The sequence below is a fragment of the Zophobas morio genome, unplaced genomic scaffold, assembly GCF_036711695.1.
Source record: "Zophobas morio isolate AGI-343-1 ecotype UQ-CSIRO unplaced genomic scaffold, CSIRO_AGI_Zmor_V1 ptg000022l, whole genome shotgun sequence".
NCBI lineage: Eukaryota > Metazoa > Arthropoda > Insecta > Coleoptera > Tenebrionidae > Zophobas > Zophobas morio.
This window is the reverse complement of record NW_026972127.1, coordinates 9,542,894-9,555,290: the sequence shown is the minus strand read 5'-3', so window position 1 is coordinate 9,555,290 and position 12,397 is coordinate 9,542,894.

Here is a 12,397-nt window from a genome sequence, read left to right as displayed (position 1 = left end):
TGTTTATTTATACATCATTAATACAAAAAGGAAAGTCAATTTAAATTAAATTTACAGTATTGTCCTAAAAATTTATTTGAGTAAGGACTAGTGAGACATAAAAGAAAAAGAAAATTTTACTTTAACTATCGAATTAAACAAGGAACACGTTGGTGTTGCCAGCATATTTTTTTTAACAATAAATTCCAAAGTTTACTGGACAACTTTTTTTCTCGACCGCTATTAAAACAAAAATAACATAAACTACAAATTCAAAAAACCTCCTATTTATTTAATTCAGTTTCTTAATTTTTAATTTTATTTACCCCTCTCATGTCCTAAAATCAAAAACTAGATACATGTTGCCGTACACAGGGTAGAACTGCATCCAGTCAACCCAAGACGAATCCAGCCGAGCCGAGCCGAACCGAGCCAAGTCGAGCCGAAGAAACGTAAAAAATCGGTTCTTTTTAGAACCACAAAAAGCATTCATTACAAATAAAAGATTAAGCAACCTGGAAAATTATTTAATATATAAAGTCGTACTTTAAGAGCGCCCCGGCTATCTGTGGTTTATGAGTCCGCCTCAAAATTGGATTTTGAAAATGTTGCAGTTTCATTTGCTTTGAAATTTGCAAACGTTTTGAGGTTATTATAAGCGTGGTAAATCGCTAATTAAACTTTTTTGTTTATACCCTCCAGTTGTTAATCCGTTTCCTATAATGGGTTGAAGAAGGGACATTTCGGCCCAAATATAAACAAGTGTGTTTTCGTAACGTAATGCATTGGAATGGTAGACAGTGGCGGGATATGGGGATTAAAGTATGATTCATTATCGTATTCAGAAAAACAAACTCTACAAGAATCTCTAAAAAAAATAGCAAAACAAGATTTATAGGATGTCATTTAGCTTCTTACATTGTCACTGGTGTTATTTATGTATATTTATTTCAATGTATAGCGGTTATCACAAATAAAATTTCAGAAAATCTTTTTCTTTTCATTTTTCAAAGAAACAGGATTTGTTGAACTATACTTCAAGGGCGAGGGAAGTCCTTCTACGAATTCTTTTATTCGATCTTGTAGTTTTTTCCAGTCATACATTACAAAATAATAAAAAATCTAGATAATTATATTATATATTAATTTTTTGTTTCAAACCGTTCAACGTTTGCATATCTGTGCTCGGTTTTGACACAATTTTTCTGTTAATATAAGGAATTAATTTGTGCAATTAAGTTCACGTACTCTGGTAACACTTGTGGATATTTCTACCCTAGTGCAGTGGTGTGCCAACATTCTATGCGAGAGTGTTTGCTGAATATTTTTGCATTCTCAAATCGCCATACCAAAGTAAGTACTATCGCTGGTTGTTTTTGCCGTCTATCAACGTGTTTCTTCACGGAGGCGAGTGACTGTGGTTTTATAATTTTCCCGCCTGGCGGCGGGAAAATCCCCGAAAGGGGTAAGATATTATAAGAGTATCTTAGTAATTATCATTTCTGTAATTTCCTAGACTTTTTAAGATGGAGGGAATCCCTGAGTCACCTCAGTTTCCATCCAAAGAACAAGCAATAGTTTTAACTGCAATCAATGATACGAAACTGATTGAATACGTCCTGGCTATAGGTAATGTAGTTACGGCGAAAAATGTCCTTTTTGCATCTCGTATGTCAAATGATCGTATTTGCATTTATTTAAGCGACAAATCTTGTGTTGACCAGATTATTTCTGAACACTCGACTATTGTTGTTAATGATAACGAAGTTAATGTACGCCGTTTGATAAATCCGGCTAAGCGTATCATATTTTCTAACGTTTGTCCTTCCATTCCCCACATTGTTATTGAGAACCTTGTCAAGCAAGCAGGTTTTGTCCCGGTTTCCCAAATGTCGTTTCTTAGAGCGGGGATAAAGTCAGATGAATACAAACATGTTTTTAGTTTTCGGAGACAAATCTATGTACAACCTGATGACACACGAGACTTACCTTCATCCCTAGTTGTAAAGTATGAGGAAACAAACTATCGCATCTTCTTGAGTTATGATAACACTTGTTTTAAATGTAGACTCGCAGGCCATTAGCAAATGATTGTCCGAATATTACTACAAGATCTGGTGTCGAAAACGATCAGAATGTTAATACCAGTGCACGGTATCCTGATACTATTCCCCATGCCCCAGTATTACCAGAAGTGGGAAGCAAAAGACCCAGCACGGATGATAGTTTAATTGGTTTCGATCCTTTGGATCTATCACTGTGTTTACCCTCTGACGATAGTGATCCTCAACGATCGCAACAACCAAAAAAAATAAAACCCTCAGACTCTGTCGAAAGTTTGACACCAACAACTGATCTGTTATACCCTGCCAAAGAATTGCTAGACAATGCTCAGTACCCACTTAGCTTCGTGCAGATGGTTGAATTTATGGAAAAAGCATCAGGAGAAACGAATATAATGGCTTTAGTTCTTAAATACACAGCTGATGTCCAAGGGCTTATTGGAATGCTATATGATATCTTTCCAATAGTCCAACACAGAAGCATCAAGAATAGGTGTAAAAAAATTCAAAAGAAAATAAAAAAAGCTTATGAAACGTATCAGAAGCCAACAGATGTCGAAACTAACCATGAAATTATTCAGCAAAATGTTCAAGTTCAAGAATAAAATAAATAGTAATTTTTTTCTTGGTACCATAGCATACTCCAATGTAGCATCTCTACAAGCCAAGTTTAACGATGTTGTTGTATACGTTACTGATGATCAACCAACCTTTTTAATTCTAAGTGAAACGTGGTTATCGTCATTAATCACAGATTCCTTGATATCATTACATGGTTACACAGTTTTCAGAAAAGATCGTGAAAATAGAGGTGGGGGTGTGTGTAATTCAGTGGCGGCTGGTGGGTCAAAATTTCGGGTCGGCCAAATATTTTGAGTCTACACCTTGGTGTTATATATTTTCGTAATGTATGGCTGCTACTCATTAACCACTGACATTTTACGTGCCAGGATGTACAAAACATCTCAAATGTTTCGACCTGTTAAAATAATTTTTTATAGGAAATTGACAATGTCAGTTTGATTCCAAATACTATTAATCCTTAATTCTACTTGTTCTGCTTTATCATTAATTGAGAACCACCCAAAACATTATTTTTACTGAGTTCCCCGTCGACCGGCGGCTATACGGCTTGCCGACCCCGGACATCCACAATTAAATAATAACAATTAAATAATGACATGCAGTTAAAAAATATAAAAAAAAGTAATAATAAAAGTACCAACTGTTAACTATCTTCATTTACATTTATTTTTTTTAATGTATATGACAAATTGTCAAATAAATTAATTGAATAATTGAAAAATTAAAATGATTTAAAACTTTAAATTCGTTTCTGAAATATCTGAAAACGCTTAGATGCTAAAAATACAGAAAAAGCGCATTTATGTTGTAGCTAAGTTATGTACGAAAAATAAAATTTTAGATAATAATTTAATGTAATTTTTTTCGTTTATTATTCATACAGAGGAAAATGTATTAAATCGACAATTATTATTAAAAAAAAATAGTATGCACTGAAGAACATCGAAGCCGTTATTGTTTTGTAATTTGGTTAGCTATCTTAAATATTAAGCGTTTTAAAAACTAAATTCGCGTTGCTGGGTACGGCGAAGGAGGATTTCGCCGGACCTGGCACAACATACGTTCCGCCAGGTCTTTGTCTACTACAGTGTGCTAGACAAAGAGAACGATGAAACCGTAAGCTGCTACGAAGTCGAAACATCGAGCATAATGCATTCCTGGATACGGCGTGCCGAAATCTCGCCGGCAAAGCGTGTTTATCAGCATTTAAAATTAGCAACAAATGCTTTATTTTGTACCTACAATATAATAAAATATATTTTTAATATATATGATCTATCCTAACGTACATTCAAACTTTATTTCTTTTTTTATTTTCTAATTTCAACGCTTACTAAGTATTTTAAAATGACTGGTACGGCGTGGCCGACCCTGCCGCCCCTGACCAGCCGCCCCTGGTGTGTATATATGTTTCCAATTTAATATTAGCAAATTTCAAGGTTGAAATTTTGGAAAGTGATACTGGAAATATAGATTCTCTTTTTATTAAGGTTTATAATAGCTCGTTAACTTTTGTGTTAGCTTGTATTTATAGGCCTCCCAAATCATCACTGGTCTGCGACCGTACTCTTTTTGATGTCCTCAGTAGGTTCTATCACTTATATGACAAAATTTTTGTATTTGGAGATTTTAATATGCCTTCTATCGATTGGTCCGCCACCTCTTATCAGTCTCACGATATTTCTTCGCAGTTACTTATAGACATGATTAATAATTCACATGTTAATCAAATTGTATCTCAACCGACTCGTTACAGGCTTAATCAGCAACCCTCATTATTAGACTTAATTTTAACTTCTGACGACAGCTCCCTAACTGATCTGATGTACCTAAGTCCATTTGGCAAGTCTGACCATGTAACACTAAAAATTAACTTGCAGCTGTGCTATGTACTTAGGCAAAGGGTCCACACGCATTCCAAACTTGTGACGAAATATAAAGCTGTAAATGATGATCTCAGTAATGTCGACTGGACAAAATTGTTTAGTAATTCTTCGGTCATTACGAATTGGGAGTCGTTCAAAAATATATTAGGTGACATAGTGGGTAAACATTCTACTTCTGTCAAAGTCAGCAGATCATCTGTTAAGCCATGGATAAGCGGTAGCTTGCTAAAATTAGTCAGGAAGAAAAGATCGTTATGGCGTGCCTTTAAACGTACTTCCAGTGCTGCTGACTATCAAGCGCATAGGGCATTTTCAAATAAACTTTCTAATAAAATCAGAGAAGCGAGGGTTGAGTATGAAAAACGAATAGCGGAAAGTAAGGATCCCAAACGCCTGTTCAAGCACATCCGCGCTAATATATCGGGCCCAGTTAAAATTCCTCAACTTAAAGATGCTACTGGTCGCTTTCTAAACGACTGCAAGGTCATAGCGAATATTTTTGCAGAAAACTTTTCCCGAAATTTCATAGTAGAGCCTGATGCAAAGATTGCTGACATACCTTTTGAACCAAATTCCGTCCACATGGACGAGATTCAGTTTACTCCTGAAACAGTATTGAAGCTCTTGCAAAAATTGAAAACGACAAAGTCTCCAGGGCCGGATTATATAACTGCCAAAGTTCTGAAAGAATGTGCTACCTCCTTATGTGAACCGATTAGTTTTTTGTTTACTCAGTCTTTTAACTCTGGTACTTTACCTCCCGATTGGTTGACAGCTTTCGTCAAGCCCATATTTAAGAAGGGAGATAAATTTTGTCCCGACAATTACAGGCCTATCAGCTTAACATCGGTGGTTGTTAAGATCATGGAGACAGTTGTATATGACAGCACGTTCAAGTTTCTTTTGGACAACAAAATTATTCCCGTTGAACAACATGGGTTCGTTCCTGGTAAATCAGTTGTTACCAATTTGCTTTGTTGTTTATCAAATTGGACAAGGAATTTTGACTTGGATATCCCGACTGATATAATATACATGGATTTTTCCCGGGCGTTTGACCGTGTACCTAAAGGTCGTCTTCTCCACAAGTTGCATTATTTTGGAATACGAGGGAATCTTTTGCGTTGGATCGATGCATTCCTCTCTAATCGTAGCTTTACAGTTAAGGTTGGGGATGCTTGCAGTTCAATTACTAGAGTTTTAAGTGGTGTGCCGCAAGGATCAGTGCTTGGTCCACTCTTATTTACAGTTTATACAGCCGACTTAGGTGTTCGACTGGAATCTCCTTTTGCGATGTTTGCTGATGACTTAAAAATTTATAATTCAGCGAATGATCATCTAGTTTTGTGTAGGGATCTTTTAACCGTCTATACCTGGTCAAATGAATGGTTACTGCCACTTAACGTCGACAAGTGTAAAGTGTTGTCTGTTGGAGCGAACAATCCAAGACATCTGTATTATATTAATAATCTTGAGCTTAGAAGATATGAATCCTGTACTGACCTGGGTGTTCTGGTAACTTCCACATTATCATGGTCCGACCATATTAGTCAAGTTACAAGAAAAGCCAATAAAGTACTTTACCTCATAAGTAAAGTATTTACTAAAACTGATCCGTTAACTTTTTCTAAATTGTTTAAAACATATGTTAGGCCGATCTTGGAATTTGCTAATGCAGTGTGGGCCCCTATATTCCAGCGCGACAAAGATCTTCTCGAGTCTGTTCAAAGACGAGCTACGCGTGTTCCTTATGGCTACCATAGACCCCAGTATCACCAAAGATTATCAATTATGCAACTTCCGCTGCTTTCGAATCGGCGAGTTAGAGGTGACGTGATAACTGTATACAATGCTCTGACAGACGATAATTCTCCGATAAAGCATATATTTCCTCTCAATACAGACGGACGGACACGAGGGCATTCATACAAACTTCTTAAAGACCGGTTTCGTACCAGTGTTAGACAGTTCTTCATTGTTAACCGTGTGTTTAATGCCTGGAATTCTCTACCTGCAGAAGTTGTACAAAGTACAAGTACAGCCACCTTTAAAATGAAGTACGATAATCATATTGACGAAAACCTTAATCGTAGTTAAACATATTTACTTCATACGCTTTATTTATTGAGTACTCCCATTAGTGAGCGCGGGCATAACAGGTAGTAACCTCTGCCCGATCGCATTTTACAATAATAATAATAATAATAATAATAATAATAATAATAAATTTACCGAGAATGAACCACAAAAATGATTACCTAAGTGTGCCTTGATAACTTGTCAGTCACGCAATTTGTCATACCAACGCAACGATGGGTGTCAACAATGTCTAGGACATCGAAAAAATTTCCTTCTTTTTTCTTTTTTTCTTCAACTAAAATAAAAAAGTCTTATGAATTCGTATTTTAAAAACAAATCTCTGCAAAAATAAACAAAAAAATTAAAAATTAAAAATTAAAATATAAAATAAAATTTAAAAAATACATATAATTTACAAAAAAAAAATTACTAGTAAATGTCTATCCAAAAGTAAACTTTTTTTTTAGTAGGTCAGAGTAAAGTATTTTTGAAACAATTTTATTTGATTTATCATTCTCTCGAATCGGGTAAAAGATAAGTAGTATGAAAAGTTTATTGTCAATCACTCGGTATAATATTCTTTGTTTAGATAAAACGAAAATTTCAAAAACTATTGAAGATAAAAACATGCAACTACCAAAAACTAAAATAAAAACATACAGAGTGATCAAAAACGACGTATAAGCTCGATGATATCTATGATGGCTCTGAAGAACTCAAAAAAATGTTTTTTTTGAAAATATTACACTTCAAAGTTGAAGAATTAACTTCATTTCATAATTCTGATTTGTTTTAATGAAGTGCATGTCTAATAAACAGTTAAATAATTAATTTAATAATAATTTGCCAAAATAGAATCCACAACGTCATTTTTTACTATTGACGAACGTCATTTTTACTATTGTTATCGGAATTTGAGACTCTCAATTAAATTTACATTGAAACAGATCAGAATTACTAAGTTAATTCTTCAACTTTGAAGTTTAATATTTTCCAAAATTTGGTTCAGAATTTTTTTTAACTATTTTGTTCAAGTTCTTCAAAGCCTTCTTAACAACGTACCATCGATCTTATCCGTCATTTTTTGATCACCCTGTATATATATTTCAATAAAAGAGAGTCTGACATCCTAGATCAAAAGTGGATTATATCATAAATAAATGAAAAATCTTGAAAAAAGTGTAATTAGAAATAAAAATTTACATTTTTCAGCGTTTTCGACAAATATGAGTAGTATCCACGCTGTATAAATATTATTCAATAGAAACGAAAGTGATTAACTTGTTTAATAATTACCACCGATGAAAATGTACGCAAAATATTTTTTGTTTTGCTCATTAGATATATATATTTCGCATTTCACAAAATTTCACACGTTTCAGATTTCACAAAAAGATTTTAGATAATAAATTAGAGTAATAATGGCTACGTTGTTTTAAACAACATTGAGTTTACATAAAAAAAAATAGCAAAAAATGTGACGTAACAGCAGGAGTGAGGGGGAGGGAGTCGATGATACGAATATCTGTGGTCCACTATTGCAAATAAAATCAAGGACTTTGTGTTGTCTATAACTGTCACTTTTGTAATTAACAATAAATAACTGCTATATCGAGTTAAAAATTGTAATAAATTTGAAATTAGGAGCAACTCTGAATCAAACCTGTTAAAATTTGAAGGTTGTTGTTGTTAGTCAATCAATTTGCAATTAAATTCCCGACACTCGCCCAATATTTTTTAAAAGAGCTATTCCCCAAAAAATGCCCAAATTATAACCGAGAAAAGCAACAATTTCGGTTTCATTGTTATTAGTTATAAAAAAAAACAATTTGTGCAAACCTTGTTAAATTAAACCCAAAAATGTGAAATTTGCCGGCCAAAATTGGTAATAGTACCTAATCTACACAACTAGCCGGCTTCACGTGTGTACGATATTTTTGGAGCAAATAAACTTCCAAAAGAATAACTGTGAATAATTACCAGTTATTTATAAACAACGCAACTAATAGCACCTCAAAAACGTTGCAATGTTAACGCTTCAAGGCTACTTTAAGGTTACTATGGCAACGGGAAGCAAAAAACACACGTGCAGGGAATCACACCGCCCACATCTAGGTGAATGCATGAAATTCAACAAAAAAAGGTAATGAGTGCAAAAAATAACGTTGACTAGCTCATCGTGCGATAACGTTTTTGTTAAACCGGCGGCCTTTTGTCGGGTCATTTGCATTCGGTTTTGATTTCGGTACGGTGATAATGACTTCGGCGGGCCGTTTTGGTGTAAAAATAGTGCATTTTCGCGAATTTTATAATTTATTGTTAATAAATATTAGTGAAATTGTATTGTGTTCGTGAAATTGTCCGCTTTTACGAAAAAGGCCAGAAAATGGGGTAAGTACAATTTGAATTGTTCATTTTTAATTCAGTAGGTTTCTAGAATTCATAGATTAAGTTATAATGTTATAAAAATAGGGAAATTGTGCAAATAATTCAGACATTGGTTCTACAAACTTTTAAATTTTTAAGTTAACCAGTAAAAGTGGGTGGTTTTTGCGTCAATAACCACTTTCTCGTTTTCAACTATGATGGTAATTTTTCCCGTTTATCGCGATGGGGTGGAAATTGCAATTTTCTGTGATTTTTTTAAATTTGTTGTTAGATAATGATATGTACGGGGTGAGGCACGTGAAAGGGAGGGAATACCTTGAATAACGTTTTTATTTACGAAAAAAATCAGAAAAAAGTACTCAATTATTAGTACTTTTGATATGTTTCATTTACTTTTACAAAATAATATTTTCTTAGAAAGCATCTATTTTTCAGACTGATGGAAATTTTCATTTTATGAAACTTCTGAACAAAGTAACAAACCAATCCAATATTTTACCAAATTTACATAAAGTCGCACTAGCGAACAACACTAGTCAGAATAGTTAATTTTTTTTTAAGAAAAATTGCCAATAATTGACTAATATTAAATAGTGAAGCTAATAGAGCCAATCTGTTTACATTTTTTGAAATATAAGAAGGCTGTAAAATCTGAAAAATAAGTAAAACTTAAATGATATTTCTGCAATATATTTTTTGCGTTACCTTTTTTAAAGCACTGAAATGCGTATGCACGCGGGCTATTATTCTTTATTAGCAATTAATTAATATCATTAAATCATTACTTTTGACTAAAAAGTAAATGCACTAAATCATATCCAGTTTTTTCGAAAAATTGCAAAATTAGATTTTACCAATTTTTTTTTTTTGATAATAAATAAAATTAGAGATATGTACACAATGTAAAAGTAAATGTGAAACGTTTGTTTTAAATGTGTTTTTCCTTGATAAATCACAAGTATAGACACATCATATTTTGCACATTTTGGACAGGATTTATTCGGCAAAATTTTGATATGACGTTATCAATGTTTTTAGAAGGGATACACAGATATATTTTGAATACGAATTTACCATTTCAAAACATTTGGGTTTGATTTTATCAACAACATAAATTGACTAATTCATTTCTGTTTAAACGCCCCATTTACGAAATTCTAAAAAATATAAATGCACTCACAAATTAGAAGAATTTGTGTAAGCATAAACAAAGATGCGTGCTGTGCTGTCATATAAACAAAACTTTCCATATACAGAGTGTTTAAAAAAAATAATTATTACAAATAATTTCAAATAACGATGTTTTAGTTTTTTCAAATAAACATCTGTTTTGTGTTCTTTTTCTTTTTTGTTAAGTATTTTCTATATCGCATATTGATGGTTGTTGGGATTTTTTATTTTTTTAAGAGACACATCAACATATTGCAACAATATGAACAAAAATTATAGTAAAATGTAGTAGTAAAACAAATGGTTTTCTTTTCGAGGGACCTGAAATATCGATATCTGAAAATTGTAAAGTTTCAGAATTTTTGTTAAACACTCTGTTTATTAAAATTTGATTTAAATGATTCCATAATAAAGGGCGTACTTTTATTAAGTACATAACATTCCCAAAATATTGGAACGCAGATTTCGAAAATAACACTATTGCATTTTTTTTTTGTGAATATGTACTTCAATTGCCAACATTTTACGAAAATTGAAATAACGTGATAACGTCGCATCGGTATTTCAACTAATAACCCCCTGAGAAGAGGCTGTTGGTAATGCTAATAATGTGTAAAAAAATATAGGATGTTCCATTTGAAAAAACTAAATTGTGCTTCGCCGTATAAATAGAACAGGGTTAAAAATAATTTTAGATTAGTCCTTAAAGAACCGTATACACTTTTTTTTTCTATTTCTGATAATAAGTAATTAATGAGATATCGAGGACCGCGCGCTCTATGACTCACCCTGTATACCAATGTTCGTAACTTTTCGTTGATTTTTTATTTTTTTTCGTGCTAGTGACTGGAAAATGAGGTTACATTGGGCAGTTAATAATTTTTACAATTTAAAACTTAGAAAACACTTTATTAATATTTTTAAAAATCAAAAAATATTCATCTTCTAAATGATAGTTTCTTTAATTACAGCGGATTCGAATCTATGACAAAGACTGCAGTCGCTACGAATATTAGCAGAAGAAGGGGTCAAAAATGCCAGAAGTTTTTCTTAACGAAGTGCTAAATTCCGAGTGCGCGATTAAAACAAGTAGTGAAAAATGGTGCTTCTAGAACTTTATTTCTGTGCTCTATCAAGAAATGGCGGCTCAACTCCAACCTGAGAGACGATAATCCAACTGGGCAGGAATGAAAGGGTAAGAACCACGAGCGTAATTATTTTTTCTTTAAATTTTTAAGTGACATTTTGTACGGGAAAAGTTATTGTAATAATGTATTAAACGCATTTTAAATTAAAGATAAGATTTATTAGAACAGTTAAACATCAAAAAAACAAACTTTACTGACATTTTTCTTTATTTACAGTAGGTCCGCGCTAGAAGATGAGGGAAATCGCTATAAACTGTAGCAGAAGAAGCCAAAAAGGTCAGATTTTTTCCTTATTTAAATATTATTTGTATGCTAAGTTCCGAGTCTGCGGTGTCTAAAACTGAGAACGCGATTAAAACGTGTAGTGAAAAGTGATTGTGCTAGAACTTCGTTCCTGTGCTGTATCAAGAAATAATGGCTCAACTTCAACCTGAGTAACGATTAAGGTAACAACCGTAAGTGTAATTATTTTTTTTAAATAAAGATTAATATTTATAAGAATAGTTAAACATCAAAATGATAAACTTATTCTGAATTATAATTTTCTTTTTTATCACGCTTTTATTAGCTTGGGTTGTATGTATCTATGTATGTATGTAACGGAATCTTTGAGCTTAATTTTCATCGGTTTCTAAAAGTCTGATCATCTTGAAACTTTGCACACGTCTCAAGGATCGATGACAATGCAATAATTTGATAACAGTTTCCCCTTATCCTTATTAGGACCGCCAGGATCCTCGATCCTACGGAGACCACTGAGTGGTTCTTTCTAGAAAAATCTAAATAAGTAATTAATTCCCCAATTTATGAATTTGTCGCAGACTAAAAAATGAAAAATAAATAATAGTTTAAAAAACTAAAAAAACACGCTTTTATTGCTAATCGAACTAAAAACTAGAAAATAATTTTTAATGACAGAGTTTAATATTACAGTAGTAGAAGATCAAACAATCAATCATAATAAATCACCTCAAATTAAAATTATAATAAAATTTAAGTTATTAACAGAATAATTCAATTCAGAGTAAAAAGCGTGGGGTGCATTTTACTGCGGTTCATAACTATCCTCTCATAGATAGTTGCCAATAGAATGATTGTA